The sequence below is a fragment of the Protopterus annectens genome, chromosome 2.part0 (assembly GCF_019279795.1).
Source record: "Protopterus annectens isolate FY-2018-M chromosome 2.part0, PAN1.0, whole genome shotgun sequence".
NCBI classification, from domain to species: Eukaryota; Metazoa; Chordata; order Ceratodontiformes; family Protopteridae; genus Protopterus; species Protopterus annectens.
In genome coordinates, this window is record NC_056728.1 from 1,838,452,390 (window position 1) to 1,838,472,390 (window position 20,001).

General features: G+C 45.0%; 1 protein-coding gene across 2 annotated transcripts in view; it reads right to left on the minus strand.

Moving 5' to 3' along the window:
• PLEKHM2 (pleckstrin homology and RUN domain containing M2) overlaps positions 1-20,001 on the minus strand; it is a 1,089,177-nt gene that overhangs the window by 663,392 nt on the left and 405,784 nt on the right. The window lies entirely within an intron of this gene.

Consider the following 20,001-nt stretch of genomic DNA (forward strand, 5'->3'; position numbering starts at 1 on the left):
ACATATGGAGCCCGGCATACAGAACCATAGGAACAGTGCAAGTCATGAGTCACAGAGCTCTTAAAAATTCTCCTGTAAGGGTCATTTTTAATAGAAGTAGGCCATAAAAGAATTCTGTGAGGTACATAATCTTGGTCATGTGAAGAAAAGCAGTCAAAAACTCTGCAATCCCAGAAAATCTGATCTACAGATGGGAGTTAGAATTGATTTTTTTTTTTTAGGTTCAGAGTGAACCTAAAAGTACAGTTGTACCTACATATAAAACATATGTTAGAGTCAGGCTTACGGTTGCAGTAGTTACATAGGGGTTTTTCAGCGACGGTGATTCCGTGATAGGCGGGTTCAAAGTCTTGGTCGGGCGTCCAGCACTGTCAGCGATACTCTTCTGGCGTCAGCCATCTTATGTGCCCCCAAGACAGAAGTAAGCCACCATCTCAATCTTAGTTGCCCCCAATTGTAGGCAATACCAAATATTAAAACCCCAAAGGTAGGTGTAATATAAAAACAGGTAATACCAAACATGTACCAATAACCAAAGGACTTAGGGAACCCCAAGAGTAGGTAAAACTGAAGTCTTATACAGAGGCTGTAGAACCAAAAACCTACTTATGGGCTGTAATAGCCCTAGAACATCTACATTTGGGTGGGTAGGTCAACTAGTCTATGTTCAGGGTAGATTACGGCTGCAGTAGCTAGTGTGGTAGAATATGGGTAGAATGTGTATAGGGTAGTAGGTACTGAGCTGGTACTGGGTTAAAGCCTGATGGTACAAAGGCTCAGAAAGGCAGATGGTAATAGTTCTGGAAACTGCTAGCAGATCTCCTCTGTAAGTATACAGAATGGTGCAGGCTGTAGGAGGTTGTGAGGAATACCCAGGAGGAAGCTGGGGCCCTCAGTAGTGGTCTAGCTGGCTGAAGTGCTGTGAGAGTGGCTACCCAGTAGTGGAGTGGAAAAAAGATTACAGAGTTACCTGTTTCTGTGATGTTGGGAAGCAGGTTGGTGCAGACCCCAATCCTGATCCCTTGAGTCCCACATTTCTGGAATTGAGGTGTTGCTCTCTGTTTGGATATGACTTGAATTGTCAAGCCTTAGGATAAATAAAGATGGATTAGAGAAGAATGAAGAAGGTGGATGTGGCGTAGGAAGGGATGAATGTGCCTTTTAGTTTAGTGCTACCCTAGGTTTAGAACACCCAGGGGGTAGAGGGTAGGCTTGAAGATGGGTTAGTGCCTTGAAAATATTAGGGATGGAATATTTGGACATGAGGGAGGGCTCACTCAGGGCGAAACCCTAAGTTTGAAGTGCACAGTGAAGAATTTGCCAGTAGCAACTGGCTTTTCCAGGAAACTGATTGAGCTGGTCAGTAAGCAGATGGTTCAATTTTTCCAGCACATCTTTTTCAATTCGCTGGAAGCAGCTGGTTCCTTGATACTTGAACTGTCCTTGTAGTTTATGTGAGGATAGTGAGGTGGAGAGCAGAAGAGGTGTGAGTTTCTGTCTGGATCCATGTTGAATGCTGATATTATTGCTGAGAAATGTCTTGTTCAGTTGAGGAGTGTTCCTTGTTTGGCAGTTCGCTAGGTTAGGTTGGATCTTCCTCTTTCAGTTCTTCTTTCTCAACATCCTGTTCTCTTAACATTTTCCAGTTTCTTGCTTGCTTTCTTGCGGAGTCAATGCTTTCCCAAAATTTCTCTCCAAAGCTTTGAATGCCTGCCTGCACTTCTTTGGAGTGTATGATGTGAAGTGATTTCCAGCTGACTTTTCTGATTTGTGAAGTTTTTCTGTGAGTTAACTGTTTTCTGAAAGTGGCAGAAGCAGTTGAAGAGGAGTGTGTTAGAGGGCCACGGAGGGGTGTGTGTGGTTCCACTTCCAATGTAGTGGATACCAATGTTGTCAATATCAATTGTCCTTGTCAGTTCTTAGAACAGCTTCCTGCTTTCAGCTGCACCTTGTGCAGCAGAGGTAGTGGTCATCATGCATAAACTGACCAAGTTGTCCATGTGAATGAAAGCCAAGCCTGTGTCCACTTTCTTTGGGTGGAAGGTCCTAATTGATGATTTTAACTTTTTAATTTTTGATGGTGTGAAAGGTCTATGTCTGGTCTTCCCATGCTTGAACAATCTCTCTGGATGTAGCCTCCCATAGGTGAGGGTCCTCCATATGCTGAGGGTCTGTGTGCTGCCTGTGTCTGTTCCATTCCAGTGTGTTCCTGACCTGTGGTAGGCCTGTCTTCAGTTTGTCTAGATTCCTTTCAGTCCTGGATGTCCTGCACACAAGGGATATGATGAGTCCCTCTATTGTTTTGTTTTGTTTGCATTACTGAATTGTGTGGTGTTGTCTGTTGCATGAGCAGCTATGAGGATGCAGAATTCTCTGAAAGCTGTACTGTATTTGTGCATGCATTCTTTCTTTCTTTTGATTTTGTGCTTTTCTTTTTCTTTTTTCTGCCATCTGTGAATGCACCCTTCCCTGTTGTCCCCCAGGCCCCCCAGAATCTACCTGCGGTTAATATCTTGCTTGACTTGGAGGCTTGCAGAATGGGAGGCCTTGGCTTTTTTTTGCATTGAGCAGCCCACCATGAATTCCTTTTTTTGTAGGGGAATTATGGAATCTCCCACTTCTAAGCTGTGACTGTGTTGAGACCATAGATTAAATATCCTCAGCATTAAGGACATCCTTATGTAATGGTGCATCTAGGCGTTTTGATTTTCTAGAATTATTTTCACTTGTTCTGGAAATGACTGCTGATGGCTGCAGCTGTGTCTGCGCATGATGCATCTCTGCTGTGGCTGATCTGGACAACCAACTGAGCATTGGCACTTGTTGCTTTACACTTGCTCCACTATTGCATCATTATTCATATATCTCTTTTAAAATCTGGTTGTTCAGGTTTGTACATTTTTTTTTTTTAATTATAAGAAATTGCTGATATTTAATCGTGTTAATCATATGAAACTGGCAGGTTTGAGGGGGGTCATGGCAAAAGGTGGCGAACTGTAATTCTCTTTCCCCCTAGTGATCTAGATTCCCTTTTCTTAGCAGTGAAGGCCTTTGATTCCTTGACGTGCCTTAGCCTTTCCTTTAGGGCCTTGGCCTTGCATTTTACTTATCTAGATTATGGCCTTGATGAGTGGAACTCTGTGCTTACTATCTTCTTAACCTCGACAGGGGATTTGCAGGAGGCGTTTAAACACATATTTAAACTAAAAACCTCCAAAATCATCTAAAACCGGGGAACTAGCCAATAGCCAGTAACAGGTAAATTCCTGAGCCTTTTCTGCCTTTGGAAAAAAATCTTGGCCTTCCAGTGGAAGAAGTCTCTCTCAAGTGTAAAAGTCTCCCCAAAGGAAAATCCTCAGGGGGATACAGAAGGAATGGACTGCTCTGCATCCAAGAAATACAGAGGCCTAAATAATGCATGAGTGGATGTAGATCTATCCAGCATGGTGGGGTTGCCGGTAGTAGTTTGCTTAAGGACCGAAGAACCAGCGGTCCAAGGTACAACGGATTGAGCCCAGGAGTGCGTCGGTAGGGAGGGACTTCCGTTAAAGCGTCTCTGCAAAACCAAAAACACACCAGCTTGCCCGGCCACGTGGGTGACCGAGGTGGAGACGGTTAGCTGGACCTGACGCGGTTTCTTTGCTTTCTTGGACGCATTGATGGGTATCGGGCGACGTTTTATAATATCACAGCTTGCAAAAAATAGTGGGGAAAACTCAGCCCGGGCCCGGCTAGCGTTGGCGATTATTGAAGAAGGCAGCACAGCAGCCGCAGCCGTCGTGGCCTGGGCCCCCCAAAAACAAATATGCAAAAAATGGATGGAACTTATGCTTGTTGTTTCCCCACAAAAATACAATTATTAACTTTTCGACATGGATCTGAAGCAAAGAAAAAAAAGGTTCCCCAAGGGTATAGCTTGCTTGAAGACTTTCCGGTCCCGAATTTCTTTTCGTATTCAGGCAGCACGCCCCGGCACTTGCGACTAACTTTCGGCGGGCAACTGAAGAACCCTGAAGAGGCGAAGATGGCGTTTTTTATACTTTTTATACTCCACCCTTCTAGTACGAAATCGCAGCGACAACCGACGGCCTTGGGGAATTCGCCGACGAAGACCCGACCGGACCGCCTGCCGGCTGAAAACCCCATATGTAACTACTGCAGCTGTAATGCACGATGAACATCTGTGAGGGAGATCAATTATGAACTCGAGGAAAAGAGGGAGCTTAAATCTGTAAGTCATCCAAATAAGGAAATATCTGAATGCCATGAAGTCTGCAATATGCTATAAAACAGGAGCCAGGCACTTGGTAAATATTCTTGGTGCTTTTGAAAGGCCAAAGGGTAAAGCAGAGAACTGATAATGAAAGGAAGAGACAGAGAATTTAAAAAGGAATCGTGAAAAGAGGACGAACAGGAATGAGCTAGGCATCCTCCAGATCCAAGGATACTAAAAATCGCCTGTAGAAGAAGCATGGGAAACGGTTTGAAACAGGGCACCATAAGGAAGATGTTGAGAAAGGAAAGAATAAGGACAAGCATCGAGAAACCCTCTTTCCTGTGAAACAGAATACTTTGCCCCTTTGAGGGGGAGAAACTGGCTTTGTAGTACCCAGATCCAAAATATTCTGAAGGACTGGAGAAAACACACAACTGGTTTTAAGGAATTTGAGGAATGCCAGAAAAAGGAGGAAAAATTTTCAAAGACATTCTGTATCTGTTTTTGATAATGGAGAGCATCCACTGATCTGTGGTGATCTGCAGCTGAACTGTAAAGATCAGGGACAGTCTGAGAATGATGAAATCTGGTCGAAGGGAATATAGTCACAGAAGTAGGCTTGTCTGGAAAGGAAGGCTTCTGGTTTTTAGAATATTCTTCCAGTTTGACAGGAAATCTACCCTTAGAGGAACATTCACCTTAAGAGTTTGCCTTTGTTGTCTCCTAAGAAAAGGGCCTGCTTTAGAAGGATAATTCCTCTGATACAACAAATTTTCCTTTCACCTGTTCTGAAGTAAGCCTTGTATAACATTACCCTTGTCCTGTAGAACTGTAAACAGGTCTGTAGCCATGGAACTACACAGAGCGAGTATCCATTAGAAGCAGAGGAAAAGAGTACCTTGGCTTTAACATCCTCAGGAAGGGACTGAAGCCTGAGCCAATAATACCTTTGAACAAATGACCCTGATGCAGCCAGCCAGGAAGAAGCACAATCAGCATCATAACTGCACTTGATAGAGTTTCCAGCAACCTGAGAGGCAGAACCAAGAAAGGATAAGGCCTAAGGCTTTTGTTTAGGATCAGGCAGACTAAGAGTACATCTCCAAGCTTAGAAAGTACAAGAAATAAAATGCATCTGGTCACACGTGTCTGAGTTAAAAGCCCTAAAGGCCAAAGCAGCAGAAGTATAAACCTTTTTCCCAAATCTGTCCATAGCAAGACTTCAGTGGAAGAAATCAACTTAGTAGGCTTATCAGTTGAAATAGAAATTTCAGAAGGATCAGATGTGGGACCTTACAAAGAAATATCTGACCATCAAGAACCTTAAAAAAACCTATCAGGTTTTACTTTTTTTAGAAGCATGAGGATGAGAATCAGGATGTGGAAATGCAGTAACAAAAGTATCCAGCAAACTTTCCAGCAGCGGAAGAACAGCAGAAGGTTTGGAAGTCCCTATATGAAGCAAAGCATATTATCTTTCCTGAACATTAGATCTGGCACATTAAGTGTTGCATCATTTTGACTATAGTATTCCCAAATGGGAGTTCCACTACTGGTGATTCAGAGGATAAAGAATCCTCAAATAGATGCAACAGCTAATAACGGAGAATGAATCTGAAGAATAAAGAATAGGATTCTCATTCCAGTCCAGGTCCTCACCTTCTGAAGATGATTCCCTATGCCTCTCCAAAGGAGAGGGGGTGGGTCCCAACAGCAGAAAGCACCGAAAGATTGAGGGGCTACAAAGACTAAAGAGCCTTTAAGTTATCATGTGTAAAGTTCAGCCATTCCTTTTGAAGGTCTTTAGTTACTCGAGAAACAAGCTTGGCTTTTTTCTTCTTCTTACTGGGGATATTGGCCCTCACAAATCTCAGAGGGTTAGAGTCCTGAAGCATTTCAAATAAGTGGGTATTTCCCGACAAACAAGGATTTGAGGACCCCCCCCCCAGCCCTTACGAAATAACTTGCCTCTGTTCAGCCTTCTCATCTGCAAGAGACATTGGTAAATGTCCTGGTGGACGTCTACAGCGGCCTGCTCCATATCGGCCCCCAACAGGGTTACAGCAGCAGGAACTGGCACTGGAACCAGACTGTCTGAGGTGTCATCATCAGATACAGAGATGATGACCATTTGGGACTGGACAGTGGAAGTCTCAGACTTTAATTTTTTAGACTTTTTTAGTGGAGGCTAGACCTCAGGGTGGAAGCACTCAGCTGACATGCCTAGGGCAAGAAACTTAAAACTTTGGTTCTCAAGATATACCAATAAAGAAGACAGATGGCTGTACAGAGTCTTAGGAAGGAGGACTATCAAATGGAATACACCCTATGGTTATGTTCAACACCAAAACAGAAAGTACAGTTGTGCACCTACCATAAAAGTAGATGTTAGAGTGTATTCACTGTTGCAGTCATTACTCTTGGGTTATCCTGCCGGCAGGCTACCCGCAGTCGGCCTGAATTCCAAAGTCCTGGTCCGGCGTCAGTTGCCATCGCCTCTTCCCTGATGTCAGTGCGCCAGGGGTATAAAAGATGCAGCCGCCATTTTCTTCAGTTTTTCTTGCCCAGAGGTCAGGTGTCCCCAAAAGGGTAGGCTAAATATATTATGCCAAAAAACATACGTGCAGTAAAGAAACATTTCCTTCATCTACAAGCAAATACACCACATAGGTTGTATAGAACAGAGAAGTACAGATAAACCCCAGCAAAAGAAAGGGGGACGGTGGGAGGGTAACCTGGACTGCAACAGTGAATACACTTGAACATCTACATTTATGGTAGGTACACAACTGTACTATGTTCATCGTGTTTCACTGTTGCAGTCATTACTCTTGGGTTGAATCCCAAAGCTGAGGATGGGTGGCTGGGCTAAACAGGATTAGGAGAGGCTATGAGGCCCTGCAGAACTGCAGTGGCAAAGCCTGCTCTGGATTTAGAGTAAAGAGGTAAGTGGTAGTGCTTTGTAAAAGTGTGCACTGAACTCCAAGTTGCAGCCTCTAAGATGTCTTTGGTTGGTACTCCTCTGAGGAAGGCTGCTGAAGTGGCTGCTGCACTGGTAGAATGAGGCCTAATGCCCTTAGGCACTGATTTGCAATGCTGAGAATAGCAGAAACGGACACAATGGCCTATCTATTTAGAAATAGTCTGTTTTGAGATGGCCTTTCCTTGTGATCCTGCAGCATATGACACTAAAAGTTGCTCAGTCTTTCTGAAAGCTTTAGTTCTGTCCAAGTAGAAGCGTAGCTGCCTGTGTATGTCCAAAGAATGCAGAATTTTCTCACCCTTGTTCTGTGGGTTTGGATAAAAGGTAGGTAAGTCAATGGTTTGGCTGAGGGCCACACTGGACACCACCTTAGGCATAAATGTTGGGTTTGTCCTCAGAGAAACCCTGTCTGGATGAAAAATGATAAAAGGTTCCACAGCCATGAGTGCTTGTAACTCCGAAACTCGTCTTGCAGAGGTTATTGCTAGGAGCAGAGCTGTTTTCCAGGATAAGAATTTTATATCAGCTGTTGAGGCTGGCTCAAAAGGAGCCAGTGTGAGGTTTTCCAAGACATAATTGAAGTCCCATGCCGGAATTGGTGCTCTCATTGGAGGCCTGATGTTTTTGGCCCCTCTAAGGTACTGCCTTTTTAAAGGCTGAGAAAAGATAGGTGGTTCCGTATGGGCTGAAATGGCAGAGACATGAATTTTAACTGATGAAGAGGAAAGGCCTTTGTCCAGCATCTCAGTTAGGTATTGTAAAATCTGAGGGATATTTGGTACATACATGTCAATGCCTTGTTCCTGGTTCCAAGCACAGAATCTCTTCCATTTTTCTGCATAAGATTTTCTGGTACTGGGCCTCCTGGCCTCCAAGATAACATCCATAACAGCTTTTGAAAGAGGAGTGTTCTGAAGGGCTACATTATCCGCCATGCTGCCAGATTTAAGGTCCTGAGTTGGCTGTGCAGGATCTGATTGTTTTGTTGGGTCAGCAAGTGAGAAGTTTGAGGCAATATCCATGCTGGACCTTGAGACAAGCTCTTTAGGACTGGGTACCAGTGCTGGCCTGGCCAGTCTGGTGCAATCAGTATCATTTTTGGCTTCTCTTGTCTGACCTTTAGGAGTACCCTGGAAAGGAGAGGCAGTGGAGGAAAGGCATATACTGTTAGATTTTTCCAGCTGAAGAATAGGGCATCCACTCTCCATGCTTGTTTGTGATAAATCCTTGTGCAAAATCTCTGTAATTGGCAGTTGTGAGGGGAGGCAAATAGATCTGTGTCTGGCCATCCCCATTTCCTTGTTATCATGCTGAAGACTTGTGGATCCAGTTTCCACTCGTGGGGATCCATGAGGTTTCTGCTTAGTTCGTCTGCCAGAGTATTTGTTTTTCCTGGCAGGAATTGTGCTTGCAGGTGAACACGATAAGTCAATGCTGTGTCCCACAAGGTCACTGCTTGTCTGCAGAGGGGGTAGGAATGTGTGCCTCCCTGCTTGTTTATGTACCACATGACCGTAGTATTGTCCATCTTCATCAGTAGCTGTCCTGGATGAAGTAGATCCTTGAAAGCTGTCAGGGCATTCTGAACAGCTAGCATCTCTTTTTGATTGATGTGAGATGCATCTGGGTTGCAGGCCATGTGCCCTGAATACATTTTCCTGCCATATGGGCCCCCCAGGCATAATCTGATGCATCCGTTGTCAGTGTCTGTCTGGCTGCGGGTAAAGTGAATGGAAGACCCTTGTTGTGGTGACAGGCCTGTGCCCACCATCGAAACTCCTGTTGCAGGCAGGGAATGAGGGTAATTACTGTCTCCAGGCTGTGGCAATGCTGAGTCCAAACACTTTTTAGATACCATTGTAGTTTCCTCATATGCAGTCTGGCATATGGAATTAATAGAATGCAGGATGCCATGAAGCCCAAGGCCTGCAGGATTTTCCTTGCAGATAACTGGGTCTTTGTTGCCAACTTTTTGAAGTAAGTAGCCAGTTGCCTTTGTTTGTCTGGCGTGAGATAAGCCATCTGGGCAGTTGTATTTAAGCTTGCACCCAGGAATATTATCTCGAGAGGGTACTAGTTTTGATTTCTTTTTGTTTACTGTGTACCCCAGGCAAATTAGTAATCTTTTTACAAACGCCATATGCTTTAGAAGAATGTCTTTGTTCTCTGCTTGAATAAGGCAGTCGTCCAAGTAGGGATATATTTGAATTCCTCTGTCTGCAAAATGCAATTACTGGTGCCAGGCATTTTGTGAAGACCCTGGGCGCAGTAGATAAGCCAAAGGGCAGTGCAGAGAATTGGTAGTGCATTGAGCCAGCTATGAATCTGTGGTATCTTCTGCAAGATTGTCGGATTGGGACATGCAGGTATGCCTCTTTTAGGTCCAAAGTTATGAGCCAAGCCTTCTTGCCCAGCATGGGCAGTAGCTGCTGTAGAGTCAACATCTTGAATTTTGGAACCTCCAAAAATGTGTTTAGTATAGACAGGTCCAGTATTGGTCTCCAGGTTTTGTCCTTTCTGGGCACTAAGAAAAGTCTGGAGTAAAATCCTTGCCCCTGCTCTTGTTGTGGTACTTGTTGAATGGCCCTCATGTCCATGAGGGCTGTAATTTGCTTTTGTGCCTCTGCCCATTGATTGTGTGGCAAGTCTGGCATACCTTTTGCCCTTGGTAGAGTGTGAAAATGGAACCTGTAGCCTTGGGACACTATGTTCAAGACCCATTTGTCTTGGGTAATCATTTGCCAATTTGGTGAAAAAAGTGCTAGTTTTCCCCCTAAGGGGGCTGCCAAAAGAAAAGTGCTTGGATCTGGCAGAGGAAAGTCATTGGGACTGTTTCCTGTAAGGTTGTGATTTGTCTTCGCCGCTTTTGGAGGTAGGAGCATCCCATTGTTTAGGCCTGTATGAGCCTTGGGGCTGAGATCTGCCTCTGGGACGTCTGTATCTGCTTCTTTGTGGCCTGTCTGACACTGGAAAGGACCAATTTTTTGAAGGCCAGTTCCTGCTGAATCTGGGTGGCTGCTACCTGTAAGAAATCCTTAACTGTCTGCAAGGATTTCACTTTATCCTCCATTTTCTTCAACACCTCTTCTGCTTTAGCACCAAACAAAGTATCATGCTGCAATGGAGCATCTAATAATTTTGCTTTAACATGATCAGGCAGACTCTGTTCCTTTAACCAAGCATGCCTTCTAATAACAGAACCTGTAACAGCGGCCCTGCAAGAGGCCTCCAGTGAATCATAACCACATTGCAAAGTATGCTTTCCCACTTGTTCAGCTGCATGCAATAAATCCTGCATTTCCTTGTTCTCTGAACATTCAGAATTTGTCAACATTTTCTGTTTAAGCAGTGACATTAAGTATTGCTGACATTTAAGCATATGAAACTGACAATTTAAAGCCCTTACAGCCAAGGTAGCAGAAGTGTAAACTTTTTTCCCTCATCTGTCCAGTGCCCTACAATCCCTAACAGAGGGGACAGGGTTTTTTGCAGTGGAAGCTTTGACCCCTTTGGGACCCTGAGATATAGTTTCTGGGTCAGCAGCAGGGTTTTTATATAGGAATTTATGAGAATCTGGGAACCTGTAGTATCTGTCTGGCTTAGCAGGTGCAGGGGGTAAAGAGTCAGGGGACAGGCTGGACTCTGAAAATACATCATCTAGAATGTCTAGAACAGGTGGGACAGCAAGGGGTCTGTGCTGAGGAAGTAGCAGAAAGTCTCCAAGCCTTTTCTTAGATTCTGAGTAATCTTGGCTCTCCCAGTGAAAATGCTCCCTCATGGTATGCAGGGTTTCCCCAAAAGAGTAATCCTCTGGAGGAGAGGCTGAAGGAATGGTTTCTTCAGCATCAGAATCCTCATAGGGAGGAATAGAATAATCCTGTTCACAAGAGGAATCAGAGGAAATAGAAACCTGATCAGAAGAATCATATTCTGTCTCTTGCCTAGGTCTCTTATCAGGAGGGGGATGGGAACCCCTGATTAAAGTAATTAAGTCTTCGGCCATTTTAAGCATCTGTTTTTTAAGCATGGAAGTCTGAGTAGGAGAATGCTGCACTTGTTTCTTTGTCTTTAGAGCTGCTTTAGTCTTTAAGGCTGAAGATGGTTTAACATATAGCTGTGTAGGTCTGAAGACACCCTCAGAAGCCAATGCCTGCTCAGCGGCTCCAGACACATCTGACAGAATGATTTCCGAGTGTCCAATACCTTGAGTATCTAGACGCCCAGTCAGCTCCATGTGGGAGTCGGAAACGGCCTGTGGCTCTGAGGTAGCAGGCACCAGGGGCTGCAAAAGCACCTCACTGAGAATTGGCAAACCGGCGAAGGGCCTAACGGAGGCCTCGTCGTCGGTTTTGGACCTCAGATGCCTATCCTTTTCCTTGTCCTTGCGTTTTTTGTAAACTGTGGTCGTCGGCTGTTCCGACGGCATTATATAATTAAACCTTCGGCCAAAGTAATGAAATGTAAAATTGAACAGACGCTTAATAGTGCGGTGGTTAAATCTAGCACAAAACCGACAGCTAGCAACGTCGTGGCCAGGGTCTAGGCAAGGAATACAGTAAGAGTGAAAATCCTTATGAGGTATTTGCTTCCCACAAGAAATACAATTGTTAACTTTTTCTGACATCAGTCTGGAGCAAGAAAAAAAGTTTCCCTAACGAGGTACTTAGCTTTAATGAAGATTTCGGTTCTGAAATTCGGATTTGAAAATCTCAGGAGTCTGCCGACCGGCACTTGCGAACTGCTTTTGCTTCGGGCACCGAGCGGCAAGAAAGACTGAAGAAAATGGCGTTGGCTGCATCTTTTATACCCCTGGCGCACTGACGTCAGGGAAGAGGCGACAGCAACAGACACCGGACCAGGACTTTGGAATTCATGCAGACTGCGGGTAGCCTGCCAGCAGGATAACCCAAGAGTAATGACTGCAACAGTGAAACACGATGAACATCAAACACTTCTCGTGATGGTCTTTATAGGGAATTTGTCGCCCACGATCACATCTTCCTTTTCTGGATGACATGTACTTCTAAGCAGAGTAACCAAAGCAAAACAAAGGGTCCTCAACAGGGTACTTATCTGCCTAACAGTTTGATAATCGGCTCCAAAATGTACAACTCACAGACCAAAGGAAGTATGGTATTCAGACTGGTGGTAAAAAGTTCTGAGGTTTCAGTGTACTTGTGTATCTTACACCCTTGGGCTTGCGTCTTATATCGGACATATGATGCTTGGAAGGGCACAGGCTCTGGTATGGTGGCTAGGTGTACAGCAACCCTTGGCAGAATATTCCTCTTATACAGAATACTGCAACAGTGATCTTGGATGGGCATCCTACTGTTGCAATATCTGTTATTAGCCAAGTGGGATCTGCTGGCCATCCCGAAATCTTCACTAGAGGCAAGGTCTTGGGTAAATGTGCAACATATTTGGTGCCAGGTGACTAGGTCAGCTGCATAAATGAAAACATACCACTCAAGTGTCCATGGATTTTTTTACATTTTTGCCCTGTCCCTTGTAAAACTTTTGATTACCTGGAAAAATCACTTAACATTAGCCAGTCAATAATGGCAACATTAGAGTTTATTTCTTACTGTTTAAAACAAATGGTTTGCATCAAAATGCATTTTTCACTTTTCAGGTGAATTAGAGTTGTTGTTGTGTCTTTCGGCTTTTAGGGGTTAGGGGTCGCCACAGCGGAACTCCGGTCCGCTAGTGATTGGCAGTAGATTTTTACGTGTCGTGTTGCTGGCCCTGACGCACAACCTTCAACGAAGGTATGCCCATTCACACATGTCTCCACACAGAAGACGCTCTAGCTGAGAATCGAACAGGACAACATCTTACTGTGAGGCGACAACGCTACCGCAGCACTAAATATTTAAAAATTGTTCCTGATTTTGGTCTCTGTCTGATTTTTGAACAAAGAATTTGACAACTATTAGTGAAAGTTGTTCAATTACCATATCAACCGATATTATTTTTGTCCATCTTAAACAGATGGGACTGAAATTCCAGTCCTGCAGATGACGACTGAAATTGCAAGCCTCAGTCTCCTTGATTCCTGGAGCAGAACTTGGTCAGTTGTCGGTTATGAAAGGAGGTGAAAGTCAGTTGTGTACACTTACCATAAATGTAGATGTTTGAGTGTATTCACTGTTGCAGTAGTCACATCTGGGTTATCTGCCTGCAGGTAGCCCTCAGTCGGCCTGAATACCAGTGTCTTGGGATTTCTGCATCAGAAAGAAAAATGGAGAACATCGATATCTGTGCAGCGACTGAGACCTGGTTCAAGGCTACAGAGCACAACCACCAGGCTATAACTCATACCACACTTTTCGGCCATGTAACCTGGACCGAAACACCAAAGGCCATATTCCATATTAAGGATATCCACAACTCCAGGCTAGTTGCTCAGCATAATGCATCTGAAGTCTTACAAGTGCAACTAACTCTGGGCAAAACTGCAATCCAGAGCTGTTGGACATCCAAATTGTAGCTTGCTACAAATCCCCCACCATGCCGCAGGATTCCCACCCCTCTTTTCTTGATGTACTGGAAAATATTAGGGTTCAACCAAACACCCTAATAATGGGTGACTTCAACTACCCCACCATTAACTGGGAAAACTACTCGTGTACCAACTCCTTAGCTAAACGCTTTCTGGAATTCATAAACTCCAATGCCCTAGATCAACTTATCCACACCACCACCAGGGGCAACAATATCCTAGACCTAGTCATTACCGACATGAGTGACCGGTATTCCACACCTGAAGTAAACTCCTCGCTGGTCCAATCCAACCATAAGCTTATCACCCTTGATATCCACATCCTGCCCCCACCCCCCCATTAATGAAACCACAGTAAAAAATTTCTCCAAAGCCAACTTCATGCTTCTTAAGACAGAAGTGATGAACTTCATGACACCCATGCATATGGACAATACAGTTACAACTGCTGAACCCTACACAAATGCACTCTATAAGCACTTACACGAGTGCATGGATCGTGCTATCCCAAACAGAACCAAGACGCTACCCTCCAAAAAAAGGAAGCCAATCTGGTGGTCCCCTGCCATAAACAAACTGTACAACAGATGGAAGAAACTGTTGCAAAAGAGAGTAAAATCCCATGAGTGGAGGAGCTCCCTGGTCAGTCTCAGTAAGAAGCTGAGATCCCTTATAAGATCCTCTAAAGCTAGCTACGAAAACAAAATCGCCACTAAATCCAAGGACAACCACAAAGCATTCTACAGCTATGTCAAGAATCTAGATGGTAACACCCAGATCTGCTCTGAGTAGCACAAAGGCATGAAAATTACAGAACCAACGGATATTGCCAACATCCTGGCAGATCGGTTCAGTGCTAACTTTACCCCCCTCTCACTCCCTAAAGGGCCCATATCTATACAGGAAGAATGCAGAGTCCCTGTAATCTCAACTACGGAGGTAAAAGCTGCACTCTCTAAAGCCAAGAATACAGCATCCATGGCTGCGTTTTACACGAACTTCAGAACGAACTGGCTCCCCACTTAAGCACCATGTTCAATAATAGTCTCGCATCAGGCTTTGTGCCCACTGAATAGCGCACAGCAGCAGTTAACCCACTCCACAAAGGGGGAGCCACCACTGATCCCGGAAACTATCGACCTATTAGCCTGATCTGCAAGGCCATGGAACATATCATCATGGAACTCAAACAATGACACTGGTAACCTCCAAACTCTGGATCCCACCCAGTTCGGGTTTGTGAAAGGCAGATCATGCCTCCTGAACCTGATCAACTTCTTTGAGGCAGTCACCAAAGCCGTGGATGAGGGTAAGGTGGTTCACACAGCCTATCTTGACCTCGCCAAGGCTTTCGACACCATCCCCCATTCTGGAATTATAGCTAAACTCAAACTAGGTATAAATCCCTACGTCACAAGATGGGTTGCCAACTGGCTCACTGACAGAACCCACACTGAAAGTTGCAGACTCCAAATCTGACCTCAAGGCAGTGACAAGTTGAGTGCCACAGGGTTTTGTCCTGGGACCTCTCCTGTTTGGTATATACTTCTCTCAAGTACAGGCTAACACAGAAGGCCTCTTGGCTGACTAAGTTCGCAGATGACTGCAAACTAAGAGCCATAGTGAAGTCCCCAAATGATGTGGACATCCTGCAGAAGGGCCTCACTGAGACAGATGCCTGGTGTCAAGAGCCATGGCCTCAAGCTCAATGCCAAAAAGTGCAGTGTCATCCCCCTTGGTAAAAACTCTGTACCCATGAACTACCACATAGGCAGCAATCTACTTAATACCAAATGTGTGATAAGAGACCTTGGGACCCAGGTGAACAGTAGTCTCTCCTTTGATAGTCACATCGCCACAGTAGTCAGGAAGTCCCAAGTGGCACACCTCATCATAAAAGGGTTCTCATCCAGGAAAAAAGAGGTCATTGTTCCCCTTTACTCATCACTCATTAGACCCATTATAGAGTACAACACCCCTTTTGGAATGTACCTCACAAGACATCTGCAGCAGCTGGAAAGGCCACAGATGTACCTTACAAAGAGGATTTACTGGCCTCAAACAAATACCCTACACTGACCACCTCAAAAAACTTGAGCTTTGCTCCACAGCATATCGCCTACTCCGAGGTGATCTCTGCCTAACATATAAAGCTATGTCAAACCCAGAGCTGTTGGACATGCTACACCTAAAATCCCAATCCCTCCAAGCTACAAGCTCTAGGGACCTAAACCTTGTCACCACAATAAACAGGACACGCTGGAGGGATAGATTCCTGTCCCAGAGACTTCCTATACTCTGGAACAAGCTACCCATCTATGTCAAGCAAAGTTCTTCATTAGCACTCCAAGAAAAATCTTGATGAGTGGATGGGAAATAGGAAATACACCTCTGGGATCACTTCTGTCTCTCTGCTGGACAGTGGCACAGGAAAATAACTTTCTTGGGTGGCGTAAGCTATGGTACCTTGCTGGCTAGGCTTACGTAGGCCCTTGGGCCGATAGCCTTGTACCTACCTATGAAGCTATGCTGTCGCTTCTTCCATGATGTCAGGTCATCAGGGGTATAAAACATGCAGCTGACGTCATTATATCAGTTTTTCTTGCCCCAGATGTCAGGAGCCCCCACAATAGGAAGCAATTACATGGTGTGGAACACCCCCAGTAGAAAGTAAATACCAATGTTAATAGATATGGCCAAACAAAAAGAACAGGTAGAAGTATACAGAAGTCAGGGGGGCTGGAGGGAGGGTAACCAGGACTGCAACAGTGAATACACTCGAACATCTACATTTATGGGAAGAGTACACAACTGTACTATATTCTTCGTGTTTCACTGTTGCAGTCATTACATTTGGGTTGATTCCAAAGCTGAGGATGGGTGGAGGCAGTCAAGAAGCATTAGGGCTGGCAAGCAGGCCCTGTAAGACTGTTGTGGCAAACCCAGCTATGGATTTAGAAAAGATAGGCAAGTGGTAATGCTTGGTGAAGGTGTGTACAGAGCTCCAGGTTGCAGCTTCCAGAATGTCCCTGGTACGGACTCCCATAAGAAATGCTGTAGAGGTTGAAGTAACCCTAGTGGAATGTGTTCTGATCCCGTCGGGTAAGTTTCCCATGTTGCTTGTAGCAGAAATGGATGCAGTGTGCTAGCCATTTAGAAATGGTTTGCTTTGAAATGGCCTTGCCCTCTGTCCCTGTAGCAAAGCTGACTAGCATCTGGTCAGATTTTCTGAAAGGTTTAGTCCTGTTCAGACAGAATCTAAGCTGCCTGTGCACGTCCAGGAGTGCAAGATCCTTTCCCTTTTATTCTGAGGATTAGGGAAAACAGTTGGCAAATGAATGGATTGGTTTAAAGCTACACTAGATACCACCTTGAGCATAAATTAAGGGTTAGTCCTGAGGGAAACCCTGTCCGCATGGAAGATAATGAAGGGTTTCATGGCCATCAGGGCCTGCAATTCAGACACTCTTTTTGCTGAAGTGATGGCTAGATGCAAAGCTGTTTTCCAGGAGAGGAATTTTAATTCTGCTGAAGCAGCAGGATCAAAGGGTGGAAGCATGAGTTTTTCCAATACAAAATTAAGGTCCCAGGCTGGAGTGGGGGGTCTTAGATTTTTGGTTCCTCTCAAGAACTGTTTCACCAGAGGATGAGAGAAGAGGGGTGGGCTCAGTATTATAATGAGCTGAGATGGCAGAGGCATGAATCTTAATTGAAGAGAAGGATAGGCCTTTGTGGAGCATTTCTGTTAAGTAATCTAGTATACGAGGTCAGCTGGGCACAGTTGTGTCCATTCCTTGAGACTGGCTCCAAGAACAGTATCTGTTCCACTTTTCTGAATAGGATTTTCTAGTACTAGGCCTTCCTGCCTCAAGGATGACATCCAGCACCTGTTTACTGAGGGTTGCTGGTGATGAGTTCAGGGGATGAGCCAGGCTGCTAGGTTCAGGGTTTGTAGCTGAGGATGCAAAATCTGGCCCTCCTGCTGTGACAGGACGGAGGGGGTCTAAGGCAAGTGCCATGGTGGCAGTACTGTCAGACTGTGCAAAAGTGGGTGCCAGTGCTGGCGTGGCCAGTCTGGTGCAATCAGGATTGTCCCTGGCTTGCCCTGTTTGATCTTTAGTAGAACCTTCAAGAGGAGGTGCAGAGGGGGAAAGGCATAGATTGAGAGGCTATCCCATGTAAAAGACAGGGCATCCATTTCCATGCTTGGCTGTGGGGAGTTCTGGTGCAAAATTTGCTCAATTGATAGTTCTGAGGGGAAGCAAAGTGGTCCACCTCTGGTGCCCCCAACCTGTGGATCAGAAGCTTGAATAATTTGGGTTCCAGTTTCCACTCGTGTCAGTCCATTAGATTTCTGCTTAAGTCTGCCAGTGAATTTAGTTTGCCTGGCAGGAATTGAGCTTGCAAGGTGCACTTGACTGCGCAAGGCTGTGTTCCACAGAGCCATGGCTAACCTGCAGAGTGGGTAGGAATGGGTTTCCCCCTGCTTTTTATGTCCCACATAACTGTGGTGTTGTCTGTTTTTATCAATAGTTGCCCTGAAAGAATAAGGCATTTGAAGCCTGTCAGAGCATTCTGTACAGCTAACATTTCTATTCAAATGATATGCAGGTGCATTTGCTATGGGCTCCATTTGCCTTGAATGCCTTGTCCTGCCATGTGAGCCCCCCATGCATAGCCTGACGCATCTGTTAGGGTTTGGACGGTAGGGGGTTGAGTGAAAGGGAGTCCTTTGTTATGGTAGCAGGCCTCTGCCCACCAAAGGAACTCTGCCCTTAGGCAAGGAATGACAGGACTCATTAGAATGTTGACACCACAGACTTTTTAAGTACCATGCAAGTTTCCTCATATGCAGTCTTGCATATGGAATTAGAAGAATGCAAGAGGCCATGAACCTTAGGGCTTGCAGTATTTTTCTTGCAGATAGTTGGGTTTTGGTGGCCAGTAGATTGAAGTAGTTTGTCAAATAAATTTTTTTTTCTGGAGTGAGGAATGCCATCTAGGAAGTTGTATTCAAGCTTGCTCCCAGGAATACAATCTGTTTGCTGGATACCAGATGTGATTTCTTTTAGTTGATGGTGTACCCCAGTGAAGTTAGAAGTCTCTCTAAAAATGTCAGGTGCTGGAGTAGCAATTCCTGACTGTCTGCCTGAATAAGGCAATCGTCCAAGTATGGGTAAATTTGAATGTTTCTCTGCCTGCAATGTGCAATGGCTGGGAATAGGCATTTTGTGAATACCCTGGGCGCAGTAGGTAAGCCAAAGGGAAGTGCAGAGAACTGATGGTGCATACAGCCTGCTCTGAAATGTCGATATCTCCTGCAAGATTCCCTTATGGGGATGTGGAGATCAGCTTCTTTTAAGTCTAGGGTGGCTAGCCAGGAGTCTTGGCTAGCATAGGAAGCAGCTGTTGGAGAGTACGCATTTTGAATCTTGGAATCACCAGGAAGGTGTTGAGAATAGACCAGATCCAGGATAGGGCACCAAGGGTTTTCTTTTCTGGGTACCAGAAACAGTCTACAGTAAAAACGTTGTCCCCTTTGCTCTGCTGGGACAGGCTGAATAGCCTTGATACTAAGAAGAGAAAGTACTTGCCTCTGGGACTCTGCCCACTGGTTTGGGGGGAGGTCTGGTCATCCGTTTGGGGTTGGCAGTGAGTGGAAGTAGAATCTGTATCCCTGGGATACAATATTCAAGACCCATCTGTCCTGGGTGATGTACTCCCAGTTTTTTGCATGCAGGGCAAGTTTTCCTTCTAAGGGTGCAAGTACTTGGGCAAGGCTTGGAAGAGTTAAGGATAAGTCAGTGCGTGATTTTACCATAGGACGGTGGCTTACTACTCCCTGTTTTAGGTTCCGCAGGTTCCATAGTCGAAGAAGCATATTGCGGCATACCAGACTCCGAATAGGTCTCAGTAGAGGCCTGCAAATCTGTAGAAGCAGGTATAACGGGCTGCAAAAGCGCCTCACTGAGTACCCTCGGACTGATGACTAGCTTAACAGAAGAGTCATTGGCAGTTTTGGACTTATGCTGTCTCTTGTCTTTATCCTTATGTTTTTTCAGAAGATCGGCAGTCGGATGGCTTATCAAAGCCATTTCGGAATACAGAGAACAAGCTCGAATGAATTTAGCGACAAAAATAGCCCGACTAATAGTTCGGGTGTTGAAGGCACAAAACCGACAGCGAGAACATTATGGTCTGGGCTTAAACAGGTGATGCAGTAAGAATGAAAATCTCCGTGAGGTATTTGCTTTCCACAGGCAAGACAATTAACTTTTTCTGACATCGGTTAGAGCA